This window comes from Mytilus californianus, unplaced genomic scaffold, assembly GCF_021869535.1.
Source record: "Mytilus californianus isolate M0D057914Y unplaced genomic scaffold, xbMytCali1.0.p SCAF_10, whole genome shotgun sequence".
NCBI lineage: Eukaryota > Metazoa > Mollusca > Bivalvia > Mytilida > Mytilidae > Mytilus > Mytilus californianus.
The window spans coordinates 61,871,442-61,889,129 of NW_026262582.1; positions in this window are offsets into that span (position 1 = coordinate 61,871,442).

A 17,688-nucleotide genomic window follows, 5' to 3' on the forward strand; every position below is an offset into this window, starting at 1 on the left:
GGAATTAGGGGCCAAAAAGTTACAAAAATAAGCATTTTTGTAACTTCCAGACATAACTTGTGTGTTAGTGTATGGATCTCTCTGACATTGTACCACAAGGTTCCATATCACTAAAGGAATGCTGGGATTGATTTTGGGGGTAATTGCCTCCAAATTTTAGGAATTAGGGGCCAAAAAAGGGGCAAAAAACAAGCATTTTTCTAGTTTCATGACAATAACTTGTGTGTAAGTGTATGGATCTTTCTGAAATTGTACTACAAGGTTCTATATCACAAAGGGAAAGCTGGGTTTGAGTTTGGGGGTAATTGCCCTAAACGTTTAGGAATTTGGGGCCAAAAAGGGGCCAAAAAACACATTTTTTTCTAGTTTCCAGACAATAACTTGTGTTCAAGTGTATGGATCTCTCTGAAATTGTACTGCAAGGTACCATACCACAAAGGGAAGGCTGGGATTGAGTTTGGGGGTGATGAATCATAATGGGGGTTCAAAAAATTTTGGGGGGGGATTTATTTTTTTTTCCTTTTTTTTCTTTTTTTCCTTTTTTGTTTCTTTTAAAATTTTCCATTTTAAGTTGGTTATTTCTGATTTATATTTAAAATCAAATAATAATGATATGGTAGGAGATACACACCAAACAGGATGTGTAAATTATTATATAATAAGTATTGTGCAATAGCAAGAAATTTTCAATTGCACAGTATTGCACAATAGCAAGAAATCTTCAATTGCACAGTATTGCGCAATAGCAAGAAATCTTCAATTGCACAGTATTGCGCAATAGCAAGAAATATCCAATAGCACAATATTGCGCAATAGCAAGAAATTGTCAATTGTACAGTATTGCGCAATAGCAAGAAATATTTAATAGCACAGGATTGTGCAAAAGAAGATACTTCCTATAAATTGCTTATTTCTTGACCAATTTCAATGGGGTTTTATTCTTGATTTCATGGGGTTCTTTAATATGCTGAATCTAACCGTGTATTTAGTTTTTGGATTTTGGGCCCCGTTTTTAAATTGGTCCACATTGAGGTCCAAAGGGTCCAAAATTAAACTTTGTTTGATTTCATCAAAAATTGAATTATTGGGGTTCTTTGATATGCCGAATCTAACTGTGTATTTAGATTCTTAAATTTTGGTTCCGTTTTCAAATTGGTCTACATTAAGGTCCAAAGGGTCCAAAATTAAACTTAGTTTGATTTTAACAAAAATTGAATTCTTAGGGTTCTTTGATATGCTGAATCTAAACATGTATTTAGATTTTTGATTATGGGCCCAGTTTTCAAGTTGGTCCAAATCGGGGTCCAAAATTAAACTTTGTTTGATTTCAACAAAAATTGAATATATGGGGTTCTTTGATATGCTGAGTCTAACCATGTATTTAGATTTTTGATTTTTGGGCCCCGTTATCAACTTTGTCCACATTGAGGTCAAAAGGGTCCAAAATTAAACTTTGTTTGATTTCATCAAAAATTGAATTATTGGGGTTCTTTGATATGCCGAATCTAACCGTGTATTTAGATTCTTAATTTTTGGTTCCGTTTTCAAATTGGTCTACATTAAGGTCCAAAGGGTCCAAAATTAAACTTAGTTTGATTTTAACAAAAATTGAATTCTTAGGGTTCTTTGATATGCTGAATCTAAACATGTATTTAGATTTTTGATTATGGGCCCAGTTTTCAAGTTGGTCCAAATCGGGGTCCAAAATTAAACTTTGTTTGATTTCAACAAAAATTGAATATATGGGGTTCTTTGATATACTGAATCTAACCATGTATTTAGATTTTTGATTTTTGGGCCCCGTTATCAACTTTGTCCACATTGAGGTCAAAAGGGTCCTAAATTAAACTTTGTTTGATTTCATCAAAAATTGAATTCTTGGGGTTCTTTGATATGCTGAATCTAACCATGTATTTAGATTTTGGATATTGGACCATAATAGGTGAATGTCCAATTTAAAATTTTTAAGTTCTTAGACCACATTCAATCTGTGTTAGAAACCTATGCTGTGTCAAATATTTAATCACAATCCAAATCCAAAGCTGTATCAAGCTTGAATGTTGTGTCCATACTTCCCCCAACTGTTCAGGGTTCGACCTCTGCGGTCGTATCAAGCTGCGCCCTGCGGAGCATTTTATTATAACACATGTAGTTCCTAACTGGAAAAAAGGGTACACTCAGGATAGACTCAGGAAAACTGTTCTTATAGACCTCATTGCTACATTTTTGTGCTGTTTTAATATGTATACCGGCTGATTATATTAATTTCGGATCTCTCTGTTCTGGCCTTGTATTATGTTTAGACTTTGATGTAATATTTTTGTGACTTTAAAATTCATTCACAGTACAATACTATAAGTGCCGCTTAAGTCGACACTAGGGGCCGTCTTGACCTTGTCGTAGGGTATGAATGATTCGTTCATTGTTAAAGACTCTCGTAAAGACCCTCCAGCGATTGTCAAGATAGAGAACAGGAATAAAAACCCTGTTCATTGATAATTTGCATTTTTTGTATGTATTGTGTGCGACTTTGTTCCATACAAATTTACTCCATATCCCTTTATTTTCTATTTTAGGGCCTGAACACTTGATGCAAGTTTAGCTCTCCACTGTAAAAGGTCATATGGCAATACATTATTTTCTATTTAAGTGATTTGATTCCTGCAGATTGGGTTGTCTCACTTTAATTTAACCCATGTCAGCTTTTTAGTTTCATTTACAGAAAAAAGAGCCAATTTTGTATTCTTTAATATAAAGTTTGATTTTCCATGAAAAAAACGACATTTTTCTATGTCCGGTAGCATCATATCTTCTCAACACATTTTCTCGAACAATATTATTAGTTACATAGTGTGCTAGTGACCTAATACGGTATATATGGAATTTACTGACCCCATATATACCGTATTACGTCACTAGCACACTATGTAACGAATTTATCTTACCGACTATCTTAAATTGTGAAATTTAGACTAGTGACCTATCAACATGAGCAAGTCTTCAATACCGTTAGCATTAAGAAACTACTTCCATTGATCCTACAAAAACAGATGCCAACAATAACAACTTGTTAGGTTTAAATGTGTTTTATGAATTTATTTCAATCTTTCATCATCAATTTCTTCGTCTGTTGAAACCTTTAAGACTTTTTTCTCAGTGCCGTTTTGTTTTTATAAAGGACGTAACACCACTACTAACCGTGTATGAAATAAGCCCCGCCTCCCTACTAACCTAATATGGAATATATACGGTCTCCACGCGGACGCTTTAACCAATCATATTCCTAGAAATGTATAGGAGGTAAGATAATATTAAATATCTGGACATCGGTGGGCATGTAACATTGCCCAAACCACATATGACCGTTCACTAGTCATCGTAGATCTTTCCCAAGTCTACGCAAAGCAGAGAATAAACGTTCACAACAAGGAATATTAGACAACTGAAGCCATAGTCTTAAGATCGATCGATTGATTGATTGGTGTTCGCTTAACGCCGCCTCAGAACAAAAAGGCGAGAGCTATTTGGATTTCAAATATATTCACAATTTAGAGTAGTTTTTAAAATTAGACAAAAGGTCCTTTAATATAATAAAACTAAAGTTTAAAAAAAAATACTAATTTACAAATGAAATTCAACAAAATTCATAAAGAAGGGCAATCACTGAACAAAAGAAAACTCTGGGAACAGACAACAACACATTAGTTTAACGACAAACAATAGACTATCAACACTGAAAATTAAAAATAAACGAGAAACATGCATGGATTCCGAAAAAAAAACAGGAGCGACTTCAGAGGGTGAACAGAACTTGCTTCTTGCAAGACACTCGCCGTGAAAACAATTTGATATGAAGACAGGCTTTTGCTTCAACCAGATAATTTTATGTCTCTGCTTCAACTTACTTTTTTGGGGATTTCAAACATGAGGCATTTGCCTCATTTGCCTCTATGTAGTTACGGCCCTGAATTACAGTCTCTGATGCCCTTCTTTCAGGTCCACTTATTTTGCAGAATCTTCATATTTATTAGGGGACGAAATTTGCGATATTTTGGAAATGGAAATGAGAATTTTTCGTGAACTGAATATATATTTTCAACTGTTGCTACGCTGGCTTTTTTGTTTCGCTTGGTTCGACTTTGTACAAAATTATTTCCTTGGAATGGCTGAAGTATGTGTTGCAGATTATTCGTTTTACATTTTTAGCAACTGGCCCAAAAGGGCTAAGTGAGTTTTTCTTATTACTTACCGTCCGTCGTCCGTCATCGTTGTTAACTTTAACATAAACGGTTTTGTCTATTATTTTGAAAACTGCTATAAATAGAGAAAATCTGATTGGGGCAAAACTGTTTTCGAAATGTTGAGGTCTACCTTCTTTTAAGTTACACCAAAACCGTCTCGCTCTTCTTGTGGGAGTTATTGTCCCTAAATGATGATTCTACCCTTTTTCATTCTTTTTTTGCTTATTATCTTGAAAATAATAATGGATATATAGAAAATTTATAGAGCAAAAATGATCAGCAAGACAAGAACTATAAATAAGTCAAAATGGCAGAAATTGTCAGTCGACTCCTAATTGGAGTTATTGCCCTTTTAATGACGATTTTACCATTTTTTTTTTTTTTTTTTTTTGGCTTATATCTTTCAAATTATAATAGATAGATAGCAACTTTAAAGGGCAAAAATAATAAGTAAGATCAGAACTACAAATAAGTCAACATAGGTTAGGGGGAGGGTTGGGATCCCGCTAACATGTTTAACCCCGCCACATTCTGTATGTATGTGCCTGTCCCAAGTCAGGAGCCTGTAATTCAGTGGTTGTCGTTTGTTTATATGTTAAATATTTGTTTTTCGTTCATTTTTAACCGGATTTTCGAAGGAAATATCGGTTATTAAAATGGTGATGTACGGCGGGCGGCTGGGCGGATCTACGGGCGGCTGCCAAAAAGTGTCAGCACAATAACATGAAAACGCTTTAACAAATTTTTTTCAAATTTAAATATGTTGTTTCCTTGGACTTCTTCTTTTTCTTCTTCTTCTTCCATATACAGTTCATACCACCATCTGGTGTATTTTCGAACTGATGCGTGGTGCAGACAAACCAATATTTACAGTGCAGTTAAAAGTAGTATGTACAATTAAAATCGCGCACAGTTCTTAATACAACTTTGTCTTTTGCAACTCACACTTGAATGTGTCAATTGAGTTGCAGGCTACAGTAGTTGGTGGCAGGCTGTTCCATAATCTGATGGTGTCTGGGAAGAACGAGTGCTGGTATAGCTGCGTTCTTGCAAATGGAACAAGAAATCTTTGGTTGTGTCCTTTTAATGTTGCTGCTGTTGGAATAAGGCAAGATGTTGGTATTGCAACCAGGTGATTAACTATGCGGTACATCATTATGACTTTGTTCGCAGCTCTGCGTTCTTGTAGAGTTGGCCATTGCAGCTGGTGTAATAGGTTTGTTACGCTGGTAGTTCGATGGTAGTCACCAGTAACGAATCTTGCTGCCCTACGTTGTACCATTTCCAGGTTATGAATGTTGTTTGCTGTGTGTGGATCCCAAATGATGCTGGCATACTCCATCTGTGGTCTCACAAGGGTCTTGTAACAAAGTTCCTTGGTCTTTCGTGGGCATTGGTATATATTTCTCTGCAGAAAAGCCCTGGTGTTGTTGGCTTTCCTTACTACTTGGTCTATGTGAGTAGTCCAGTTCAGTTTGTGGTGGATGTTGGCTCCCAGATATTTTGCGCTTTCGACTTCCTCTAAGACGTGACCATGGATGTTATATGGCTGTCTAATAGGTTTTCTCTTGTTGGTGATGTGAATGACTTGACATTTGTTGGGGTGGAATTTTTATGAGCCAATCATTCTCCCATTCTTGTAGGGTCTCCAGATCTTTTTTTAGTAGTGCTGCATCTGTGTTGTTTTTTATTTCCCTGTACAATACGCAGTCGTCTGCAAATAGTCTAACTGATTATTTGTTGACTATGTAATCTGGAAGGTCGTTTATGTATAGAAAAAATAGGGTGGGCCCCAAGACGCTGCCCTGAGGAACTCCTGATTGGACAGGTCCAGTGTTGGATCTTCCGTTTTCGAGGACGACATGCTGTGTTCTTTCGTTTAGAAAGTCTTTAATCCAGCTATGGAGACTACCTCGTATTCCGTAATGATGTAATTTATGCATAAGTCGTCTATGTGGTACCTTGTCGAATGCCTTAGAGAAGTCCAAAAGAATGACATCTGTTTGTCCAGTGGTATCGACTGTTTTGGCAAGATCCTGGATAGTGATTATTAGTTGAGATTCACAGGACCTGTGTTTACGGAAGCCATGCTGAGCGTCTGTTAGAATGGTGTGTTTTTCTAGGTGTTTCATAATGCTGCTCGTGATTATATGCTCCAGCATCTTACAGGTGATGGATGTGAGTGAGACAGGTCTGTAATTTTCAGGGCGGTTCTTAGCACCTTTCTTAAATATAGGGACTACATCTGCCTTTTTCCATTCCTTTGGGATCGCTCCTTGGTTGATGGATGCCTGGAAAAGGACTGTGAAGACTGGCGCTATTTCAGAGCCTATGAACTTCAACAGTCTAGCTGACAATCCATCTGGTCCAGTAGCTTTGTGGATTTGAAGGCCTTGAAGTAGTGTTAGTACACCTGGTACTGTGATGTTTATGTTAAGCATATTCGGGAATGTCAGTTTACCCATTGATTTGATGTTGTCTTCTGGTTCATTGGAGTTAAATACAGATGAAAATTGGTTGTTCAAGATGTTTGCCTTTGCTGTTGGTTCTGAGTATGTGAGGCCATCTGTTGCTTTAAGGGGCGCCACTCCACTGCTGTCCTTGTTTTTACTGTTGATAAAACTCCAGAAGCGTTTTGGATTTGAAGTGCAATCTGGTGAGATTATATTGGTGATATAATCATTGTAGGCCTTTTTGCATGCTGTTTTTGTTGCAGATTTCAGTTGTTGGTATTTTTTCTTGTCCCTTGATCTGTTTGAGGATCTGACCCTGTTAAAGCTTCTTTTCTTTCGCCGTGATAGTGCTTTTATCTCTTTTGTGATCCAGGGTTGGCTAAAGCGGCTGGTGGTCATCTTTGATGGTACTGAAGAATCTAGGATGTTAGTTAGTGCGGTACTGATGTCTAGCCACATTTCTTCTATAGACGACTGAATAGTGTATTTGTCTAGGAATTGTTGTTGGAATTCTAGACATTCTTTTTTCAGTTTTTCATTGTCAGCTCTTTTCCATAGGTGTATTTTCCGTTTTACCGGTTTCCCTCGTTTTGCGACTTAATGAAGGTCTAGTTCAATTTTCAAGATTTTAGTATATCTCCTTTGTGAGTTCTCGCCATTTTTAATATCCAAAAGTGGAATTTTAAAATATTTTACTCTTGTTATCTTTTTTATGACTAAGCATAATGTCTTATCTCACAATAAAAATTGGAGTGACAGATTTATTTGAAAATTATCTATTTCCTAAGTGGTAATGATTATAAGCTATATTATTAGACATTTTGAAGTTAATTACATTATTAATTATTAATTAGATCTGGGTTATATCTTAGCATATAATATCATTGGAGTGACAGATTTATTTGAAAATTTTCTGTTTCCTGATAAGATCTGTAGGACTGTATATATAAAGTTTGAAATTTATTAGAAGGACTGTATAAATGAAATTTGAAATTTACTGTTCATTATAAGACATTTTGTAGATAATTAAGTCTCCATAAACCATATATATTCTGACCCCAACCCCCCTTCAATTTGAGAATGTGCTTTTATCTTGTAAATCGTTGAGACCTCCACCCCTAAACCATATATATTCTTGTATGGGACAAAAAAAACAAATCAAATGAAATATTTGGGGAGTCCCCGGGTTCAGCCCCACCCCCCTTCTTTTTGAAAACTTGTACAAGGTCAAAATCCCCACCCCATCCTGTTTAAGAACTTGTAAACGGTTGAGATCCCCACCCCTAAACCATATATATTCTTGAATGGGACAAGAAAACAAATCAAATGAAATATAGGGGAAGTCCATGGGGGTCACCCCCACCCCCTTTCTTTTTGATCACTTTTAAACAGTCGAGATGCCCACCCCTAAACCATATATATTCTTGAATAGGACAATAAAACAAATCAAATGAAATATAGGGGAAGTCCACGGGGGTCACCTCCACCCCCCTTCTTTATGAAAACTTGTAAACGGTCAAGATCCCCACCCTGAAACCATATATATTCTTGTATGGGGACAACAAAACAAATCAAATGAAATATAAGGCGAGTCCCCTGGGGTCACCCCCATCCCCTCCTGTTTAAGAACTTGTAAACGGTCGAGACCCCGAACCCTAAACCATATATATTCTTGTACGGGACAATAACACAAATCAAATGAAATATAAGGGAAGTCCACGGGGGTCACCTCACCCCCCTTCTTTTTTAAAACTTGTAAACGGTCAAAATCCCCACCTCTAAACCATATATATTGTTGTATGGGACAATAAAAACAAATCAAATGAAATAAAAGGCGGGTCCCCTGGGGTCACCCCACCCCATCCTGTTTAAGAACTTGTAAACGGTTGAGATCCCCAACCCTAAACCATATATTCTTGAATGGGACAATAAAACAAATCTAATGAAATATAGGGGAAGTCCATGGGGGTCAACCCCATCCCCTTCTTTTTGATAACTTGTAAACAGTCGAGATCCCCAACCCTAAACCATATATATTCTTGTATGGGACAACAACAAAAATCAAATGAAATAAAAGGCGAGTCCCCTAGGGTCACCCCACCCCTCCTGTTTAAGAACTTGTAAACGGTCGAGATCCCCACCCCTAAACCATATATATTCTTGTACGGGACAATAACACAAATCAAATGAAATATAGGGGAAGTTCACGGGGTCACCCCACCCCCCGTTTTTTTGAAAACTTGTAAACGGTCAAGATCCCTATCCCGAAACCATATATATTCTTGTATGGGACAATAAAACAAATCAAATGAAATATAAGGCGAGTCCCCTGTGGTCACCCCCACCCTCTCCTGTTTGAGAACTTGTAAACGGTCCAGATCCCCACCCCTAAAACATATATATTCTTGTATGGGACAATAACACAAATCAAATGAAATATAGGGGAAGTCCATGGGGGTCACCCCCACCTCCTTTCTTTTTGAAAACTTGTGAACAGTCGAGATCCCCAACCCTAAACCATAAATATTCTTGAATGGGACAATAAAACAAATCAAATGAAATATAGGGTAAGTCCATGGGGGTCACCCCCACCCCCTTCTTTTTGATAACTTGTAAACAGTCGAGATCCCCACCCCTAAACCATATTTATTCTTGAATAAGACAATAAAACAAATCAAATGAAATTGAGGGGGGAGTCCCCTTGGGTCACCCCACCCCCCTTTTTTTGAAAACTTGTAAACGGTCAAGATCCCCACCCCGAAACCATATATATTCTTGTATGGGACAATAAAAAAAATCAAATGAAATATAAGGCGAGTCCCCTGTGGTCACCCCACCCTCTCCTGTTTAAGAACTTGTAAACGGTCCAGATCCCCACCCCTAAACCATATATATTCTTGTATGGGACAATAACACAAATCAAATAAAATATAGGGGAAGTCCATGGGGGTCACCCCCACCCCCTTTCTTTTTGAAAACTTGTAAACGGTCAAAATCCCCGCCCCGAAACCATATATATTGTTGTATGGGACAATAAAACAAATCAAATGAAATAAAAGGCGGGTCCCCTGGGGTCACCCCACCCCATCCTGTTTAAGAACTTGTAAACGGTTGAGATCCCCACCCCTAAACCATATATATACTTGAATGGGACAATAAAACAAATCAAATGAAATATAGGGAAAGTCCATGGGGTCACCACCACCCCCCTTCTTTTTGATAACTTGTAAACAGTCGAGATCCTCACCCCTAAACCATATATATTCTTTAAAATGACAATAAAACAAATCAAAAGGAAATTAAGGGGAAATCCCCAGGGGTCATCCCACCCCCCTTTTTTTTGAAAACTTGTAAACGGTCAAGATACCCACCCCGAAACCATATATATTCTTGTATGGGACAATAAAACAAATCAAATGAAATATAAGGCGAGTCCCCTGGGGTCACCCCCACCCCCTCCTGTTTAAGAACTTGTAAACGGTCGAGATCTCCATCCCTAAACCATATATATTCTTGTATGGGACAACAAAACAAATCAAATGAAATAAAAGGCGAGTCCCCTGGGGTCACCCCACCCCCTCCTGTTTAAGAACTTGTAAACAGTCGAGATCCCCACCTCTAAACCATATATATTCTTGTACGGGACAATAACACAAATCAAATGAAATATAGGGGAAGTCCACGGGGGTCACCCCAACCCCCCTTTCTTTTTGAAAACTTGTAAACGGTCAAGATCCACACCCTGAAACTATATATATTCTTGTATGGGACAATAAAAAAAAATCATATGAAATTAAAGGCGAGGCCCCTAGGGTCAGCCCCAACCCCTCCTGTTTGAGAACTTGTAAACGGTATATATTCTTGAATGGGACAATAAAACAAATCAAATGAAATATAGGGGAAGTCCATGGGGGTCACCACCACTACCCCTTCTTTTTGATAACTTGTAAACAGTCGAGGTCCCCACCCCTAAACCATATATATTCTTTAAAATGACAATAAAACAAATCAAAAGGAAATTAAGGGGAAATCCCCAGGGGTCATCCCCACCCACCCTTTTTTTTTTGAAAACTTGTAAACGGTCAAGATCCCCACCCCGAAACCATATATATTCTTGTATGGGACAACAAAACAAATCAAATGAAATAAAAGGCGAGTCCCATGGGGTCACACCACCCCCTCCTGTTTAAGAACTTGTAAACGGTCGAGATCCCCACCTCTTAACCATATATATTCTTGTACGGGACAATAACACAAATCAAATGAAATATAGGGGAAGTCCACGGGGACACCCCCACCCCCCCTTTTTTTTGAAAACTTGTAAACGGTCAAGATCCCCACCCGAAACCATATATATTCTTGCATGGGACAATAAAAAAAATCAAATGAAATATAAGGCGAGTCCCCTGGGGTCACCCCACCCCCTCCTGTTTAAGAACTTGTAAACGGTCCAGATACCCACCCCTAAACCATATATATTCTTGTATGGGACAATAACACAAATCAAATGAAATATAGGGGAAGTCGATGGGGGTCACCCCCACCCCCTTTCTTTTTGAAAACTTGTAAACGGTCAAGATCCACACCCTGAAACTATATATATTCTTGTATGGGACAATAAAAGAAATCATATGAAATTAAAGGCGAGTCCCCTGGGGTCACCCCCACCCCCTCCTGTTTGAGAACTTGTAAACGGTATATATTCTTGAATGGGACAATAAAACAAATCTAAAGGAAATTAAGGGGAAATCCCCTAGGGTAACCCCAACCTTTTTTTGAAAACTTGTAAACGGTCAAGATCCCTACCCCTAAACCATATATATTCTTGTATGGGATCATAAAACAAATCAAATGACATATAGGGCGAGTCACCTGGGGTCACCACACCCCCTACTGTTTAAGAACTTGTAAACGGTCGAGATCCCCACCTCTAAACCATATATATTCTTGTACGGGACAAAAAAACAAATCATATGAAATAAAGGGAGAGTCCCCTGGGATCACCCCCCCCCCCCCCCCCCCCCCCCCCCTTTTGAGAACTTGTAAACGGTCGAGATCTCCACCCCTAAACCATATAAATTCCTGTTCGTAATTTCAAGAAGATTTGAATTACATACAGGGTCAATCCGTAGGCGTCACTAATGCATATCATAAACCAATTTGTACTGGACATTGCCCAATGTCAAGCGACAATTGGAATGACGAATTATTGGAGCTTTGTTTGGGAGACTTCGTAACAGCATTCTGTTACAATTATTTCTTGTTACTGATAAGTTTTATAGATTTTGAAATGACATTGTATTAATGATAAATAAAATTTTGGATTTTTTTCTTCTTTTCTTTGGTTAATTGTTTGTAGAATTTTGTGGCAAGTTTGTTTGTTATTCTATAAAAACTAATTTTCTGAATGCTATATATTTTTTTATGTAGTAAACTCCTTTAAAAACTAAGCTTATATTGTCTATTAATAAACATATATTTAGATTTCTGATTTTAGGTCCAGTTTTCAAGTTGGTCCAAATTGGAGTCCAAAATTAAACTGTGTTTGATTTCAACATAAATTGAATATATATATAGGGTTCTTTGAAATGCTTAATCTAAGCCTGTATTTCTTTTCATTATTAATAAGATAATACCACCTTGAGGTCCAAAGGGTCCTAAATTACACTTTTGATTAATTTCATCAAAAATTGAATTCTTTGGTTCTTTGATATGCTGATTCTAACGATGTTTGAGTGTTAAATCATATCTAATTTTAGAGAACTTAGTCATCACTGGTTGTTGTTAGTATATTATTGATTATAATTTGAAAAATTGCATCATATCTTATTTTAGAGAACTATTTATCCAGTTTGAGTTATTTCCCTTTGCACAGAAAATATTATGAATAAAATTAACCTGTGTTTCATTTCAACATAAATTAAATATATATAGGGTTCTTTCAAATGCAGAACCTAAACCTGTATTTAAATATTAGATTTTTGCTCTCAGTTTTCAAGTTGGTCCAAATCAGGGTCCAAAATTAAACTTTGTTTGATTCAACAAAAAAATAATTTATGGGGTTCTTTGAAATGCTGAATCTAACCATGTATTGAGAGAATTTGGACTTTGGGCTTCTTTATCAAATTGGTCCACATTGAGGTCCAAAGGGTCTTAAATTAAACTTTTGTCTGATTTCATCAAAAATTGAATTCTTAGGGTTCTTTGATATGCTGATTCTAATATGTACTTAGATTTTTGATATTGGACCATAATAGGTATTTAAATGTCCAATTTCAAGTATTTCAGTTCTTAAACCACATTCATTTTGTGTCACAAACCTATGCTATGTCAAATATTCAATCACAATCCAAATTCAGAGCTGTTTTAAGCTTAAATGTAGTGTCCATACTTGCTCAACTGTTCAGGGTTCGACCTCTGCAGGAAAATCCGGTTTGCTGTCACTCTGACAGCCTCTTGTTTGTACATAAATTAGGCCGTTAGTTTTCTTCTTTGAATTGTTTTACATTGTCATTTCGGGGCCTTTTATAGATAACTGTGCGGTGTGGGCTTTGCTCATTGTTGAAGGCCGTGCGGTGACCTATAGTTGTTAATTTCTGTGTAATTTGGTCTCTTGTGGAGAGTTGTCTCATTGGCAATCATACCACATCTTCTTTTTTATATATGATGGAAATCTTCGGCCGATTGCTTATCCGATTTATGGCTATTACCAAATTGTTTGTGTTTTTGCCTAATATATAGATAGATCGTGATCCATTTTTAATAGCAAAAATAATCAGCAAGACAAGATCATCAATAAGTCAACAAAGTTGAAAACGTCAGTCGACTCCTTAGAGTTATTTTTCTTTGATGGTGATTTTTGACATTTTTTTTGTGTTATCTATTATTTTTGAACTATAATAGTTAATAGAAACTTTAAACATACAAAATGACCAGCAAGACAAGATCTGAAAATAGGTCAGCATTTATGAAATTGTTTTGTCTTCTTATAGGATTTATTGCCCTTAAATGACGATTTATGATTTACTTTTTTTTTGTTTTTGGGGGGAAATATGGAAGATAGAGAGTAACTGTAAATAGGAAAAAGGATCAGCAATACAAGATCCAAGGCATCCAACAGAAACAAATGTTAGTCATCAATTTTATTCGTCTGCAATTTTGTAGAGTCTCCATTATTGAAGATGCACGTTAAATCTAGGGGAACGACACAAGCTCTAGTTGCATCCTACCCTGTCTTGGTCAAGATTATTTATTTTCAGTTTTTACAAGGCCCACCTAATCATTTATAAAATCCTACTCCGTCTACAGAAAATCAAATGTCCGTCCCAATATTGCTCCTACAAATAAGTTTGAGAGCTTACAGTTGTTGGTTTGTCCGTCTTTATGTCTATGTGAAGGTTCGATGGTTTCCAGATATTTACTCAAGTTGAGTATCCCTTGGTGAATAAAATCGAAATATATACAGATGAAAGATGTAGGGAATGAGAAAATCTTTTTAGGTATTGAAACGTTTTTTCGGGTCATTTGGTCAAAGGTCAAGGCCACATACGATAAAATTTGACTGAAAATATAAAAAGAATTTGTTTCATGGGCATTACTTGAAGTACTCGTGTTGGATATTAATTTTTTTTTACATAAGTGGTAGATATTAGAAAAAGGACGTCGCTTGGAGAATGCTAAACTGTCTGTATATAGACTCTATAATTGAGGGTTTTGAGCAGTCCCTTCAATCGCGACATCTGATCGATAATATATTCTAAATTTAGATTGTACTTGTTCTTATCATGAATGAACTATTTGCCACTGGATGTTAAGCAACCGATACGCTATAACTAATTTATAACATACATGTACTCTTAAAAAAATTAAAAGAGTTTTTCTGAAATCTGTTATACCGAATCATTCTAATATCCCATATTCTGTAAAAAAAAATGAGCTCGATATTCTGTATTATTTGAGAGTTCTACTACAGTATTATATTTTTTGAAATAAGAGGAGACCAAAATAAAAGTGAGATCAAAATTAAAAAAAAAATATGACATCTGTTCTTTTACTTTTTTAGGAGGGAAAAGGGGGGGGGGGTTGTCTTGTGTTCCATTTGAAAAAAAACTGTGTAAAATAAAGTTGGAAATTGCCAAATACTATAATTTACAAAGATGATGCCAAGCGGGTCTACCAAAATCACGAGTCGATGAAAGATATACAACACCATGACGAAAGGAGAAAATGGAATATTTAGCTTCAGGAACCCCAATAAAACCTGGAATGAACTCAAGTGCTCTTGTGTGGTAGGCAATCCCTCTTGCACCAGTAACACATGTTGAAATTCGATGCTAAGTCATTGTCGGTGATAAGCAGAGACGGATTCAGGGGAGTATGCCCGTTCCCCCTTATTAAGCCACATATATGGTAAATGCATCGACTTTTACCATGTCTAACTCCTAACGTTGCCTAGTTTGGGCCCCTTTCCCAAAATCCTCGATCTGCGTCTGATGAAGCATCATAAAATAGCTGATTGATGGATGTCTCTTTTCTATAATCACCAGACATCAACAAATTATTGCATATAAAAATAATGAGGACCAAAATGTGAAACAATTAATCAAGGGTTGCCCAAAGTCGGGAGCATACATAGCCGTCGCTTTGTCCGCCCGTCCGTCTAGCCGTCTAATGGTTTTTATACGACCGCAAAAATTTTTGCGGTCGTATATTGGTATGACGTTGGCGTCGTCGTCGTCGTCGTTGTCGTCGTGGTCCGGCGTCGTCCTGCGTCGTCCGAAGACACATTGGTTTTCGCACTCTAACTTTAGTTTAAGGAAATGGATCTCTATGAAATTTTACCATAAGGTTCAATACCACAAAAGGAAGGTTGGGATTGATTTTGGGGGTTATGGTACCAACAGTTAAGGAATTAGGGGCCAAAAAGGGGCCAAAAATAAGCATTTTTGTAACTTCCAGACATAACTTGTGTATTAGTGTATGGATCTCTCTGACATTGTACCACAAGGTTCCATATCACAAAGGGAATGCTGGGATTGATTTTGGGGGTAATTGCCTCAAAATATTAGGAATTAGGGGCCAAAAAAGGGGCAAAAAAACAAGCATTTTTCTAGTTTCATGACAATAACTTGTGTAAAAGTGTATGGATCTTTCTGAAATTGTACTACAAGGTTCCATATCACAAAGGGAAAGCTGGAATTGAGTTTGGGGGTAATTGCCTGAAACGTTTAGGAATAAGGGGCCAAAAAGGGGCCAAAAATAAGCATTTTTCTAGTTTCCAGACAATAACTTGTGTTCAAGTGTATGGATCTCTCTGAAATTGTACCACAAGGTTCCATATCACACGGGAAATGCTGAGATTGATTTTGGGGGTAATTGCCTCAAAATTGTAGGAATTAGGGGCCAAAAAAGGGGCAAAAAACAAGCATTTTTCTAGTTTCATGACAATAACTTGTGTGTAAGTGTTTGGATATTTCTGAAATTGTACTACAAGGTTCCATATCACAAAAGGAAAGCTGGAATTGAGTTTGGGGGTACTTGCCCGAAACGTTTAGGAATTGGGGGCCAAAAAGGGGCCAAAAAACACATTTTTCTAGTTTCCAGACAATAACTTGTGTTCAAGTGTATGGATCTCTCTGAAATTGTACTGCAAGGTACCATACCACAAAGGGAAGGCTGGGATTGAGATTGGGGGTGATGAATCATAAGGGGTTTCAAAAAATTTGGGGGGGGGGGGATTTTTTTTTTCTTTCTTTTTTTTCTTTTTTTCCTTTTTTTTTTCTTTTAAAATTTTCCATTTTAAGTTGGTTATTTCTGATTTATATTTAAAAGCAAATAATAATGATATGGTAGGAGATACACACCAAACAGGATGTGTAAATTATTATATAATAAGTATTGTGCAATAGCAAGAAATTTTCAATTGCACAGTATAGCACAATAGCAAGAAATCTTCAATTGCACAGTATTGCGCAATAGCAAGAAATCTTCAATTGCACAGTATTGCGCAATAGCAAGAAATATCCAATAGCACAATATTGCGCAATAGCAAGAAATTGTCAATTGTGCAGTATTGCGCAATAGCAAGAAATATTCAATTGCACAGTATTGTGCAAAAGAAGATACTTCGTATAAATTGCTTATTTCTTGACCAATTTCAATGGGGTTTTATTCTTGAATTCTTGGGGTTCTTTAATATGCTGAATCTAACCGTGTATTAAGTTTTTGGATTTTGGGCCCCGTTTTTAAATTGGTCCACATTGAGGTCCAAAGGGTCCAAAATTAAACTTTGTTTGATTTCATCAAAAATTGAATTATTGGGGTTCTTTGATATGCCGAATCTAACCGTGTATTTAGATTCTTAATTTTTGGTTCCGTTTTCAAATTGGTCTACATTAAGGTCCAAAGGGTCCAAAATTTAACTAAGTTTGATTTTAACAAAAATTGAATTCTTAGGGTTCTTTGATATGCTGAATCTAAACATGTATTTAGATTTTTGATTATGGGCCCAGTTTTCAAGTTGGTCCAAATCGGGGACCAAAATTAAACTTTGTTTGATTTCAACAAAAATTGAATATATGGGGTTCTTTGATATGCTGAATCTAACCATGTATTTAGATTTTTGATTTTTGGGCCCCGTTATCAAATTGGTTCATATTGAGGTCAAAAGGGTCCAAAATTAAACTTTGTTTGATTTCATCAAAAATTGAATTATTGGGGAACTTTGATATTCCAAATCTAACCGTGTATTTAGATTTTTAATTTTGGTCCCGTTTTTTAGATTGGTCTACATTAAGGTCCGAAGGGTCCAAAATTAAACTTAGTTTGATTTTAACAAAAAATTAATTCTTGGGGTTCTTTGATATGCTGAATCTAAACATGTGTTTAGATTTTTGATTATGGGCCCAGTTTTCAAGTTTATCCAAGTTGGGGTCCAAAATTAAACTTTGTTTAATTTCAACAAAAATTGAATATATGGGGTTCTTTGATATGCT